Source organism: Petaurus breviceps, unplaced genomic scaffold, assembly GCF_028583685.1.
Source record: "Petaurus breviceps papuanus isolate PSGF00001 unplaced genomic scaffold, PetGlider_PUasm1.0 90925, whole genome shotgun sequence".
Lineage (NCBI taxonomy): Eukaryota > Metazoa > Chordata > Mammalia > Diprotodontia > Petauridae > Petaurus > Petaurus breviceps.
The window spans coordinates 10,723,033-10,735,181 of NW_027187380.1; the positions used below are offsets into that span (position 1 = coordinate 10,723,033).

Genomic DNA, 12,149 nt, shown 5'->3' on the forward strand with positions numbered 1-12,149 from the left:
TGTGTGTGTGTGTGTGTGTGTGTGTGTGTGTGTGTGTGTGTGTGTGTATGTGTGTTAAGTGTCTGAGGCCAGAACCGAACTCAGGTCCTCCTGACTCCGGGGCCAGCACTTTACTCACTGCGCCATCTGGCCGCCCTGTAACCACTGTTTTTCTCTTGCAAAAACCCCCCCCAAGACTCCCAAAAAACAAAAAAAAACCTCCTGAGCCCATGGTTTCTCCTAGAGTGGGAAGAAAATGTCTGTCTGTCCAGAGTATTTCCCAGAAACCCATACTAGGATCCACCTCCAAAGCTAGCTATATATAGATAGATATAAGAACAGGGCTACTGAATTTCATATTCAGTAACTGGAATAGGACCCGAAGACAACTTTGTGAGATATAGGCCAAAGGGATCTACAAGAGGAAAGGTTTGACTTTCAGCTTCTTTCTTGGGCAGCTAGACGGTAAAGCAGAAAGGGTACTGAACCTGGAATCAGGAAGACCTGAATTAAAATCTAGCCTAAAACCTTACTAGAACCTGGGCAAGTCACCTAACTGCTATCTGCCGCAGTTTCCTCATCTCTAAAGTGGTTATAATTTTAGCACCTACCTTCCATGGTTGTTATGAGGATCAAGTGATTTAATATTTGTAAAACCACTTTGCAAACTTTAAAGTGCTATAGGAATGCTAGCAATTGTTGCTGTTGTTATTATAACTCTATTTATGTAAAGTGAATGGGCTGGGAATGTTTTCTATCTACTTCTCCCAAGAAGCCTGTGATATATAGACAGGAACCTCTGATTCTGAGGGAAAGGCAGGCAGATGTCATTATCCAAATTGAAGCAGACACAAATATAAACTTTCAATTTGTGTTTTTCTTCATTTCCCTTGCTTTCATGGCACTTCCTTTTCAATATAAAACAATCCACTGTAGCCAGTGGACTTATCTTTCTTCCTGGAAGTAGAGCATTCAGTATTATTGTATTTACCAGCATTAATTTTCAATTAAGAGCATAAAGGCAAACAGGATAAAAGGAAGGTATAACTCCCTTTCTTCCCCAAGGATGCCATCCCAATGTGTCTTCTATTCAGAGCATTACCCTTCCCATAGCTCCAAGAGAGAACATGGCTTAAATAAGATCAAGCTATTCCCCCATTTAAGCTACTCACTAATTAATTAAATCTTTCTGTGAAACACACTACTACCATCATGACTTAATTTGTATCAGTTTGTTAATGTCCACTCAGAAGGGCATCACCTTTTCCTGGAGATAAATATGCTGCTAAATTTAGCTTCCTAAGGGTCAACATGTTGGAGAAAAGAAAGCATTGAATAGTGGAAAAAAACACTGTACTAGAAGTCAAGAAGACTAGTAGCTTACTAGATCCTCGATGTGATTTTGTTTGTCACTTCACCTCCCATGAAGGGCACTGCTTTCTCAGAGGTACAGTGGATAGACCCCAAAAAACAGAGTACCAATTTGGCCTCAGGCACTTACTAGCTGTGTCACTCTGGGCAAGTCACTTAACCTCTCAGTCTCAGTTTTCCTCATCTGTAAAATGGGGATAATAATAATAGCACCTACCTTCCTGGATTGTGAGGATCAAATGAGATTATATATGTATGTGCATACATACATATGCGTGTATGTATGTGTGTTGTGTGTGTATATATATCAATCATATGTATATATATCAATCCTATATATACATATACATCAATCATATATATATACATATATATCACTCTGAAAACCTTAAAGCACTATATAAATGTTAGTTATTATTATAACAAAAATAGGGAGGTTGGAATAGATAACACCTAAGATATGTTCCCTTTGTAAAGTCTCTTTCTAGCTCTAAATGTACGAATTTATGATACTGATGATCCTCACCCTCAATGAACCTTTCCACTTATAATTTGATATGATTTATTCCTGCAGTCTTAAGTAAATCACAATCTGTCAGATTTATGGATAAGGGAAAAATTCAGAAAAAGAAACCAAAGCTATCTATCATCATATGAAAAAATGTTCTAAATCTTCATTGATCAGAGTAATGCAAAATAAAAAAAACTTTTGAGGTACTACTGCATACCTGTCAGAGTGGCTAATACAACAAAAAAGGAAGATGTGAGATGATGGAGGGGAAACTGGAACATTAATGCATTGCTGGTGTTGTTGTGAACTGATCCAACCATTCTGGAAAACAATTTGGACTATAAAAACTGTGTGTACCCTTTTTTTTTTTTTTGCCTATTGGAGGGGGGAAGGCAGGACAATTGGGATTAAGTGACTTGCCCAAGGTCACACAGCCAGTAAGTGTTAAGTGTCTGAGGCTGGATTTGAACTCAGGTCCTCCTGAATCCAGGGCCAGTGCTCTATTCACTGTACCACCTAGCCACCCCCTGCATATACCCTTTGATCCAGTAATACCACTGCTATGTCTATATACCAAGGACATTCAAAAAAAGGGAAAGGGATTTATTTGCACAAATATATTTATAGCAGTTCTTTTTGTGGTGGCTAAGAATTGGACATCAAAGAGATGCATCCATCAACTGGGGAATGGCTGAATAAGTAATGCAATATTATTGTGCTATAAGAAATGACAAGCAGGATAATTTCAGAAAAACCTGGAGAGACTTACATGAACTGATGCACAGTGAATTGAACAGAATAAGGAGAATGTTGTACACAGAAAATTTGTTAGAACTGTGAATGACAACTATTCTCAGCAATACAATTATCAAGACAATCCCAAAGGACTAATGATGAGGAATACTATCCACCTCCAAAGAAAGAATTGATGTTGACTGAATACTGAATGGAGCATGCTATTCTTCACTTTCTTTTATTTTTTTTATTCTTGCATTATTCTTTTATTCTTATATTTATTATTCTCCTTGTATAAAATTACTAATGTGGAAATGTTTTACCTAATTGCACAAACAAACCTGTATCTGACTGATTACTGCCTCAGGGAGGGAAGAGAGTAGTGAACAAGGGAAGGATACAATTCAGAACTCAAAACTTTAATAAAAATGCCTTAAAAAACCACAGGACAAAAAAGTAAATCACACATTCCCCACAAATTTGAGAAATTAACTTCTGAAGAATCTAGGTAATAACAATGAAAAAAGCACAAGGCAGGGGTGGCTAGGTGGCACAGTGAATAGAGCACCAGCTCTGGTGTCAGGAGGACCTAGGTTCAAGTCGGGCCTCAGACACTTAACAAAAAAAAAAAAAAAAAAAAAAACCTAGCTGTGTGACCTTGGGCAAGTCACTTAACCCCAAATGCCCTCCAAAAAGCAAAAAAAAGAAAAAAGCACAAGGCAGTTGAGTGCTAAAAGTCATCTGATCTGGTAGAAACAGCTGTTCTAACAGAGTAGGTACCCCAGTGCACAATCACTACATTGTTCAAGTACAAAAACTGCTTAGCTCAAACCTTCTCAAAGCCCTCTTTGGCTTAAATTATATGCAAAAATATCACCCCAAATGCCTGATTTTTCCCCCTAAGGTCATTATCCCCTTCAATGACACTAATTTCACTCAATATATAAAGCTTCCTTTCTAATTTAACAATGTCTTTTCCTCAAATATTTTTCTTTAAAGCCTCCTGGCACAATACATTAAAAATACACAATAAACTCATTCTTTGTGCATCCTAATTCTTGTAGCCACTTGGAAAAATCCTCTCAGACTTTTTGTCCAAATTTGAACCTTATGCAAAGCATAAGCCTGTACAGACTCTACTGATAAGTGTACTCCCATGGCTTTGGGGGAGGAAGAGAAGAGACTTTGCCCTTACTATCCATGGCAGGTAACCATGACAACGGATGATGTGAGTAACCAACCTGTTTATGTATTAAATACAAAAAAAAATTGCAAAAGAAATATGTAGATTATATGGTACAATTGTATACTTTCTTGAATTCTATAATCAATCTATATTTAGCAAAGTCTATTACAGCTATTTAAGTTGGAATTCATCTATCTCCCTAGTGCTACTAAAACTGTATTTTAATTTTTAAAAGCAGCCCAGTAAGTCTCAAATAATATATCACCCTACAACAGACTAGCAGAAGGCCTTGTCCGGATATCACTTGTTAATTTCTAAGTTTTGGGGAGGCGGGGTGTTATTTGCTTTTGCAAACTAGTAATCGACTTTTTGATGGCATATGAACAATGTAGGTTTTAAAGACTACAAGCCCTTCCCTCCCCCCCTCCACCAGACGAGCAAAGGGACAAGCACGAGATAAACACAGACATAAAAGTAACACCTTTTCTGCAGTCCCTCCCTGGTAGCTTAAGCCAGCTCTCGAACTGAAGCTAGCACTTTAGGCCCATTCATAAAACTCAAGGTGTTTTTCAGTAGTTTTATTTTCCGTGTCCCCACACCCAGCGTCAGGCCAGCCCCGCAAACAGGCAGGCTTGAGCGCAGGAGGGCAGTGGAGGGGCAGCTTAGCAGGACCTCGCGTGCAGCAGGGGTCACCGCCAGAACTGACCAGCCCGAGGGAAGGGAGGAGGGGTGGGGGGTCCTTCGGCTGCCGGCGGCGACTGCAGCTGCTGCAGGGGGCGGGGGAACGCGAAGCCAAACGAGTCAGGGTACCAGGCTCGCACCCCCTCCAGCCCTGGGCTGCAGTCCTACTGGCCAAGGCGCAGGAACGACCAACGGCCAAGTACCAGGCGGCGCCACCCCGCCCGCACCTGACGCTCGAAGGGGCCAAGAACTTAGCCGGCCCCAGCCTGCCGCCCCTCGGGGCCTCGGCCGGGCCAGGAGGGAGCGCAGCTTTGACAGCGGCTCCTCCTCTGCCCTGCCCCGGGGCCCCACCGGCGGGGGAAGCTCACCTGCTCCCGGGCCCGGCTCCAACCTGGCTCCAGAGTGCGCGCACCCGCCTGCCTGCCCACCCGCCCCGCCGCCGCGGCGCGCGGGTTGCCCAGCTGTGCGGGGCCCCGGCAGGGGGAGGGCAGACAGGGCTATGAAACGGCCTCCCTCCCGCTCCAGCTGCTCACAGCTGGCACAGGGAGATGTCCCGCCCCTATTTCCCCCCCCCCCCCCCCGACCCCCCCCCCCCCCCGCCCCCCCGCCCCCTCCCCCCCCCCCCCCCCCCCCCCCCCCCCCCCCCGCCCGCCCGGGGAGATGCCCCGCCCCTATTTCCCCCCCCCCACCTGCGACCGCCCCCCCGGGTCCCTGTGCCCACCGTTTCTCCCTCCTCCTCTGCGAGCTACCCAACTTCACTCACCTTGGCTCCGAGTCTCCCTCACTCATCGCCCGACTCTGGTGGTAGTGCGATGGCTACAGCCTCAGGGACTGGGCTACGGCTCCAGCCCCCAGGCAGTCTGCGGTCCCGCCTCCCGCCCCCGGCCGCGGGCCAGCCCTAGCCCCTCCCCTCGTTTCCCAGCCCGGGCCCTCTCAGCTCAGAACGGACGCTAGTCCCGCCTTTCCCTTCTCCGCCCATCCTCTCACTGAAGGCCTAGCAAGCTTCTAGACCCGCCCTTTCCTCCAAATCCCCCCTCCCCTCTCCAGTCTCTCCAGGCCCCGCCCCACTACCAAGACTGAAGACCAACCAGAGTCCAACCTCGGAGGGGAGGGCGGGAGCTCCAGACCTGACGAATCGAACCCAACCCAGACCGATAAAGATCTAGGAGGCTAGTTCTGTCTGTTAAAGGGGCCAAGCCTCTTTAGAACGTGGGTAGAAGTTGCTGCTACTCGCTTCTCACCTTCTGTTTGTGCCCCAGCATCCCTAGTTCAGGGGTACCCGGCGGGTCTTTTCCTTCACTACCCTGCTAGTTGGGCCAAAGGGAAATTAGAGTAGGAAGGCAGTGCCCTCATGCCTCCGGGGATCTGGGCTGGACTTGCATTCCTACCTGCTTCCCGAACCTGCCTCAGTCACAAATCTGCTTTTTCAGTAATTATGCAAGGAACATCACCTCCCTGAAGTCATTCTGGGTCCTCTTCTAGAGCAAAGGACAAACAACAACAACCTCTAGGAGTGTCCTCAGTGGCCAACCTGTGGCTGAATACTACCACCGCAGCCGCTGTACAGAGATGCTGGAAGATCTCTGTTGAGAACCTCCCCAGGCATCCCATTCCACTTTGGGACCGCGTTAATTATCAAGAGCTGAAATTCGCCTTTCTGCAGTTACTGCTCTTTGTTCTGCACTCTCGGGACCAAGCAGAACAAGTCTAATCTCTCCTCATACATGATAACCCTTCCAATACCTGAAGTCAGCTATCATGTCCCCTTTGTCACCCAAAACGTTCTCTCCTTCACGCTAAAAATTATCCCCGGTTTAACCTGTCCTCTTACAGTAAATGTTCTCCAAATTTTTTGGATCAGTCACGACATCAGTAAAAATATTTTTGAGCACATACTCCCAAAATATGTATATTTGTTTACATGTTAGATACATGTACTGCTTTGTGTATAACACAAGTGTTGATATATTTTGTACAATTGTTTATATTATAAAACCTTTGTAACGTGAATGTTAATATCATGAAATAAAACATTTTGAATTCTTTTTAAAATTTTATTTATTGATGCTACAAAAACCTTTTTGCTCTTGAGAACAATTTTTTTTCTTTTATTTTTGAAGAGTCTCTTTCGGAGGGATAGGATGGAGTCCAATATAATGACTTGTTAGTAATTATTCATTTAATTTGATCAATGTAGCTAACTAAACAGGTGAATTTCATTTTTGTTTAAATACTTTTATGTTGAAAAACACACAATACAACAACCAAATAATAGTCCATTACAGTCTATAAACATAACAGCTTTTCAGCAGGAGTCATGGTTCTCTGTGTAAAATATTCAGCATCTTCAATTAAAAAAAAAAAAGCAAAATGGAATAATTTCTTCAGCAGAAAGTAGAGAATGCACTTTTCTTTATGTGGTTCTGCTTAATGGATACTATCATACCTTAATTTCCTATTGTGGTTTTTGCATGTATGAGGAACAACAGGAAAGTCAGCTTGGTGGAATGTAGAATACAGAAAGAGAAGTATTATATAATACTAGGATTTATATGGTGCTTTAAGGTTTGCAAAGTGCTTTACAAACATTATCTCATCCTGAGGTAATGAGTTGGTGTCATCATAATCTCTATTTTACAAATGAGGAACTGAAGCACAGTGACCTACTCAGTATTAAACAATGGAGCTGAGGCTAGACTTTCTCTCAGTTCTTCCTGACTCCAGGTCTAGTGCCCTGTTCTTTCATAAAGGAGTAGAAAAGTGGATTGGGGCCAGGTTGGGAAGGATTTTAAATGTGAAACAGTTTATATTTGATCCTTGAGTTAATAGGGAACCAATGGATTTATTGAGTGAGTGGTGACATGGTCCAGTCAGTACTTCAGGAAAACCACTTAGTTTAACAGATGTGTATTGGAGTGAGGGGAAACTCTTGAAACAGGGAGATTGGGTAAGAGGCTAGTTTGATAGTCCAGGTGAGAGATAATGAGGACTTGAAGTAGGGCAGTGGCTACTGTGTAAATAAAGAGAAGGGACCAGACCAGAGAGAAGTAGGGGAAATAGAAACTAGATTACATAACTGCTTCAATATTGAGTTTGAGTGAAAGTGAGGAGTCCAGGGTGACACTGGGGTTGTGAATGTGGATGACTAGTAGGAGGTGGTGCCCTCTATGGAAATAGCAACATTAGGGGCAGCTAGATAGTGCAGTGAATAGAGTACCGGCCCTGGAGTCTGGAGGAGGTAAGTTCAAATATGGTCTCAGCCAGTTGACAGTTACTAGCTGTGTGACCTTGGGCAAGTCACTTAACCCTGACTGCCTCCTCTCTCCCCTCAAAAAGAAAGAAAGAAAGAAAGAACTACCTTTTGGAAAGGGGTGGGGGAGAAAGAAAGTAGTACAAATTGAAAAGCATCCAGGCCATTCACTTAGTCCCATCCTAACTAAAAGGGTGGGGGCAGGGCTCTTACCAATCACTGTTATATAGCACAGACTGCCCCAGGGAGGTGAGCCTCCATACCTGTTGAGTATATTTGTGATATATTCTGATGACATTAGAAAAGTTTTGCAAATCATCACCTAGGACAAGAATTCTTAACATTTTTGTTGTCATAGTCCTAGAATCATGTTTATTTTATTTTTTTTTCTTTTTGGTGGTAGGAAGGCAGGGCAATTGGGGTTAAGTGACTTGCCCAAGGTCACACACCTAGTAAGTGTTGAATGTGTTTGGCTGCATATGAACTCAGTCCTCCTGACTCCAGGGCTGGTGTTCTATTCACTGTCCCACCTAGCTGCCCCTAGAATCATGTTTCTAAAGACATAAAATAAAAACAAAAGAGTACAAGGGAAAAATTATATTAAAATACAGTAATAGCCAAGAGGGCAGAGAGGTGGTATAGTGAATAGAGTGCTAGGCCTGGACTCAGGAAGACCTGAGTTCAAATACAGCTTCAGACGCTTAATAACTGTGAGACCCTGGGCAAGTCATTTAACCCTATTTGCTTCAGTTTCCTCATCTGTAAAATGAATGCCAGAAAGAAATGGCAAACCACTCCAGTATTTTTGCCAAGAAAATTCCCAATGGTGTTGGTAAGAATTGGACACAACTGAATAGCAAAGAACAAACTCATAGACCCCAGGTTAAAAACCCCTGAGTAAGCACCAATGCTTCTGATGGGGTGATAGGACCTGGACCCCTAAAAGGAAAAATGAAAAAGACCATGTCTTTAAAAGCAACCTAGTCTCTGAATTTTCCCATCCATTTCAGCAGCCCAGATGACTGGCGCTGCAGCCCAAGGCAACTGGCCCACCCTAGCCCACCTAGATCACTTAATTAACTTACTTGACAGTCATTCTTGGGACTGTCACAATGTCACTCTTGGCCTACCCCAGACCACTTAATACCCCCTTTCATTGTTGCACCTGGTACCCCCCAAACTATTCAGCACTCCTCAATCCCATCCAGATCCTTTTACTGTCTTTGTATATAAGCATCAGTCTTACCCCCATTAAGTTGCAGATTCCCTAAGAATCTCACCAACGCTATTGGCTTTACAATAAGACTTGCCACTTTGACTGGAAGAGGGTTTGAGTGCCTGGATTCATTCCAGGTGGATACCACCCTGTGCCCTGACATTTGGGGGTTCCTAGCAACCCCAAACTGCATCAGTTCTTCTCCCTGGTAGAAATAAAAGATCTCTGTTTTCAGTGTGGTTATTCCTCCCAACACTGCAGATTGCCACACATTCTAGCCCACCCTCTATGACATATACATCCTCCTAAAGTTTATCTGGGGCCTTCTTGACATTCTCTTGACCTATGGTACCAGCGGAGCGTAGGGACTCCTCTTATGATCTTTTGTTCTCACAGTGTGACCCCCTTATCTTCTTTTGGCCAACATGCCCTTCATTTATTTGAGGCATTCATTGTCACAACAAATCCTCAAAAGGTTCTCAAACTAGAAGTTTATTTATATCATTTTTTAGAAGATTAAATGAATCACTTTTAGGGAGAGGGCCTGGAGAAGAAAAAGTAAATAGGGTGAATTACAAAATCAAACAAGGTATGGTTTCATGAAGCAAGTAGCATTGGGGTTAGACCTTAAAGGATCATTAGGATTTCAATGGGCATGTCTGGGGCTGGGAACTGAAGAAAGCATTTCAGAAATGGAGGGTGTTGTCCATCCATGTATCCCCCAGGACTTCTTCTCCCCCTTCTTTACTTTTTTCTTTATTTGGTTTTTTCATTATTTTTATTTCTAGATATATCCCTCCACCCAGTTACCCATAGTAACAATGAATAAGAGAAAAAAAGACCAAAAAAATCAGCTAACCAAAACTAACCAACACATCAATATATCAATAGTATATAGTGTTCCCAGAGAAGGCAATGTTTTCTTAAATTCTGAGGGCTAATGCTGGTCACTAAAATTATATAGCATTCAGTTTCACTTTTTTGTTTTCTGCTTGCATTGTTTTTATTTTCTTGGTCTGTTTATCTCATTCTATATCAGTTCATTTAAGTCTTTTCCTGCCTCTTTGATTTTGTCAGTCATTGTTTCTTCTTGCATAGTAATATTCCATTATATTTGTATGCCAAATTTTGTTTATATATCCTCCAATCAACAGGCATCAGCTTTCTTTCCATTTCTTTGATACCACCAAAAAAAAAGTATTCTTATGGATATTTTGGAATGTTTTCTTTCTGCCATTGACCCTCTTGGGTTTATACATTAACAATGGAATCTTTGGGTCAAAGGATATATATATATATATATATACATACATATATACACATATGTATGTATATATGTGTGTATACACACATATGTATCTTAATAACATTTTTAGCATAATTTTAAATTACTTTCCAGAATGGTTAGACCATTTCACAGCTCCATGTACAGTGTAAACAGTGTGCCTCTCAGTCCCCATTACTTGCAAAGAGGGCAACTACAGAACTAAGTATTGGTGTTTGCAATTTTATACTCAGACCCTGGACCCAGGCAGCACTTTTTATGGTAGCAAAATAGGGAAAAAATGAAGTAGGTGTCCATTAATCCATTAGTTGGGGAATGGGGAAAGGGAACAAACATTTATTAAGTGCCTACTTTATGCATTTATCACTATGCTAAGTGCTTTACAAATACTATCTTATCTCATTCTGTGAAGTAGTTGCTACTGTTATCCCCAGTTGAGGAAACGGAAAAGACAGAGGTTAAGTGACTTGTCCAAGGTCACACAGCTAGGAAATGTCTGAGGCTGGATTTGAACTCAGGTCTCCAGGTCCAACACTTATCTACTGTACCACTAGATGCTTCTAATGGTTGAATAAATAGTGGTATAGTACCTGTGTATATAACAAATAGTGGTATAGTACCTGTACCCACCTCTCACACATGAATAGATTCCCCAGATTAGCTACCCCAAGGTTCTGCTACTCTATCGGTCAATATCCAATCTAAACAATAGCCCACGAACCCCTACCAATGTGTCTATTTTCTCTCTTTTCAGCCAGAGGACACAGTTCAAGTACAGGCATTTAGGGTAACAGGATAGTAAAGATATTTGAAGTAGAAAATTCACCCATAACCATAGGGTAAAATCTCCCACAAATCCTCCATCATCAGTGGGGAATGAGAATTAATGAGGCTCCCACAAATAGGGAAGACATGGAAAGAAAACAGCTCACACTTCTTATTCATCAATGTCTTGTGCTAATGTGACACCTCAGCTGGACCTGCTTAGCATGCTGCTTTCCTGTATTCACTGGGCAGAGCAGAGTTCTTACCTGCCCTTTAGGGCCTTCCATCTACTTAGGTGTAGTGGCCTAATAATCCCATCCTGACAGCTTTTTGGGTATAGCCATCAGACCCAGCTAATAAAAACTAGACAAAGCATCTCAGAGTAAGATTGGGTCTTTCCTGTTGACTCTTAAACCTGGGTCAGAGAGAAAACTTTCTATTTCTAGTCTATTCTATTTCTCTTATCCTTAGGCTTAGTATTCTTACTTATACTCCAGATTTATTTGCTTTAGCTAGAAATGAGTTTTAGCCAAAGACAAAAGGTAATCTAAGAAATAAAGGTCAGTGTTCCCCACTCCTCTAAGTCTATATCCTATTTTTATTATGTATATTTGTAAGGAGCAAAGCCTGAGCCTTCCCTGCTATATTTTGAGCAGCAAAAAGAATCAGTCTCCCCACAGTGATATGGGAATGTAACAAAAGTGGGTTACACAATGAGATAACAAATATAAGGAATTCATCAAAGTATAGAAAGACCTGCACAAACTGATTCAGAGAAAAGTAAGGGGAACCAAGATGATCTCAGTGAAGGAAAGAAAAATCCCCCTGAAAGGTATTGAATTCATGAAGGGAATAATAAGCATTTATATGTACATGTTAAATGCTTGACAAATATGATCTCTTTTGATTCTCACAACAACCCTGGAAGGTAGGTGCTATTATTATCCCCATTTTACAGTTGAGGAAACTGAGGTAACCAGAAGTTAAGTGACTTGCCCAGGGTCATGAAGCTAAATAAATATCTGAATCAGGATTTGAACTCAAGTCTTCCTGATTTGAGGTCCAGGGTTCTATCTACTGCACCACCCAGCTGCCTTGTGATTATAACCATATTGGGATATAACCATAATTAAATGTAAAAACTCATGATTAATTGTAATTGGCCAATCT

The 12,149-nt window shown here is 42.2% G+C and overlaps 1 protein-coding gene across 3 annotated transcripts in view; it reads right to left on the reverse strand.

The window, feature by feature from the left end:
- TEX2 (testis expressed 2) overlaps window positions 1–5,361 on the reverse strand; it is a 172,902-nt gene extending 167,541 nt beyond the window's left edge. For 2 of the 3 annotated variants that reach the window (XM_069076292.1, XM_069076290.1), the window contains exon 1: window positions 5,227–5,361. The gene's annotated coding sequence lies outside the window, so the exon portion shown is untranslated. Of the gene's footprint in view, window positions 1–4,831; window positions 4,964–5,226 lie in introns of those variants that run through there. The other variant, XM_069076291.1, reaches the window with a different exon arrangement.
- Between the last annotated feature and the right edge of the window lie 6,788 nt (window positions 5,362–12,149).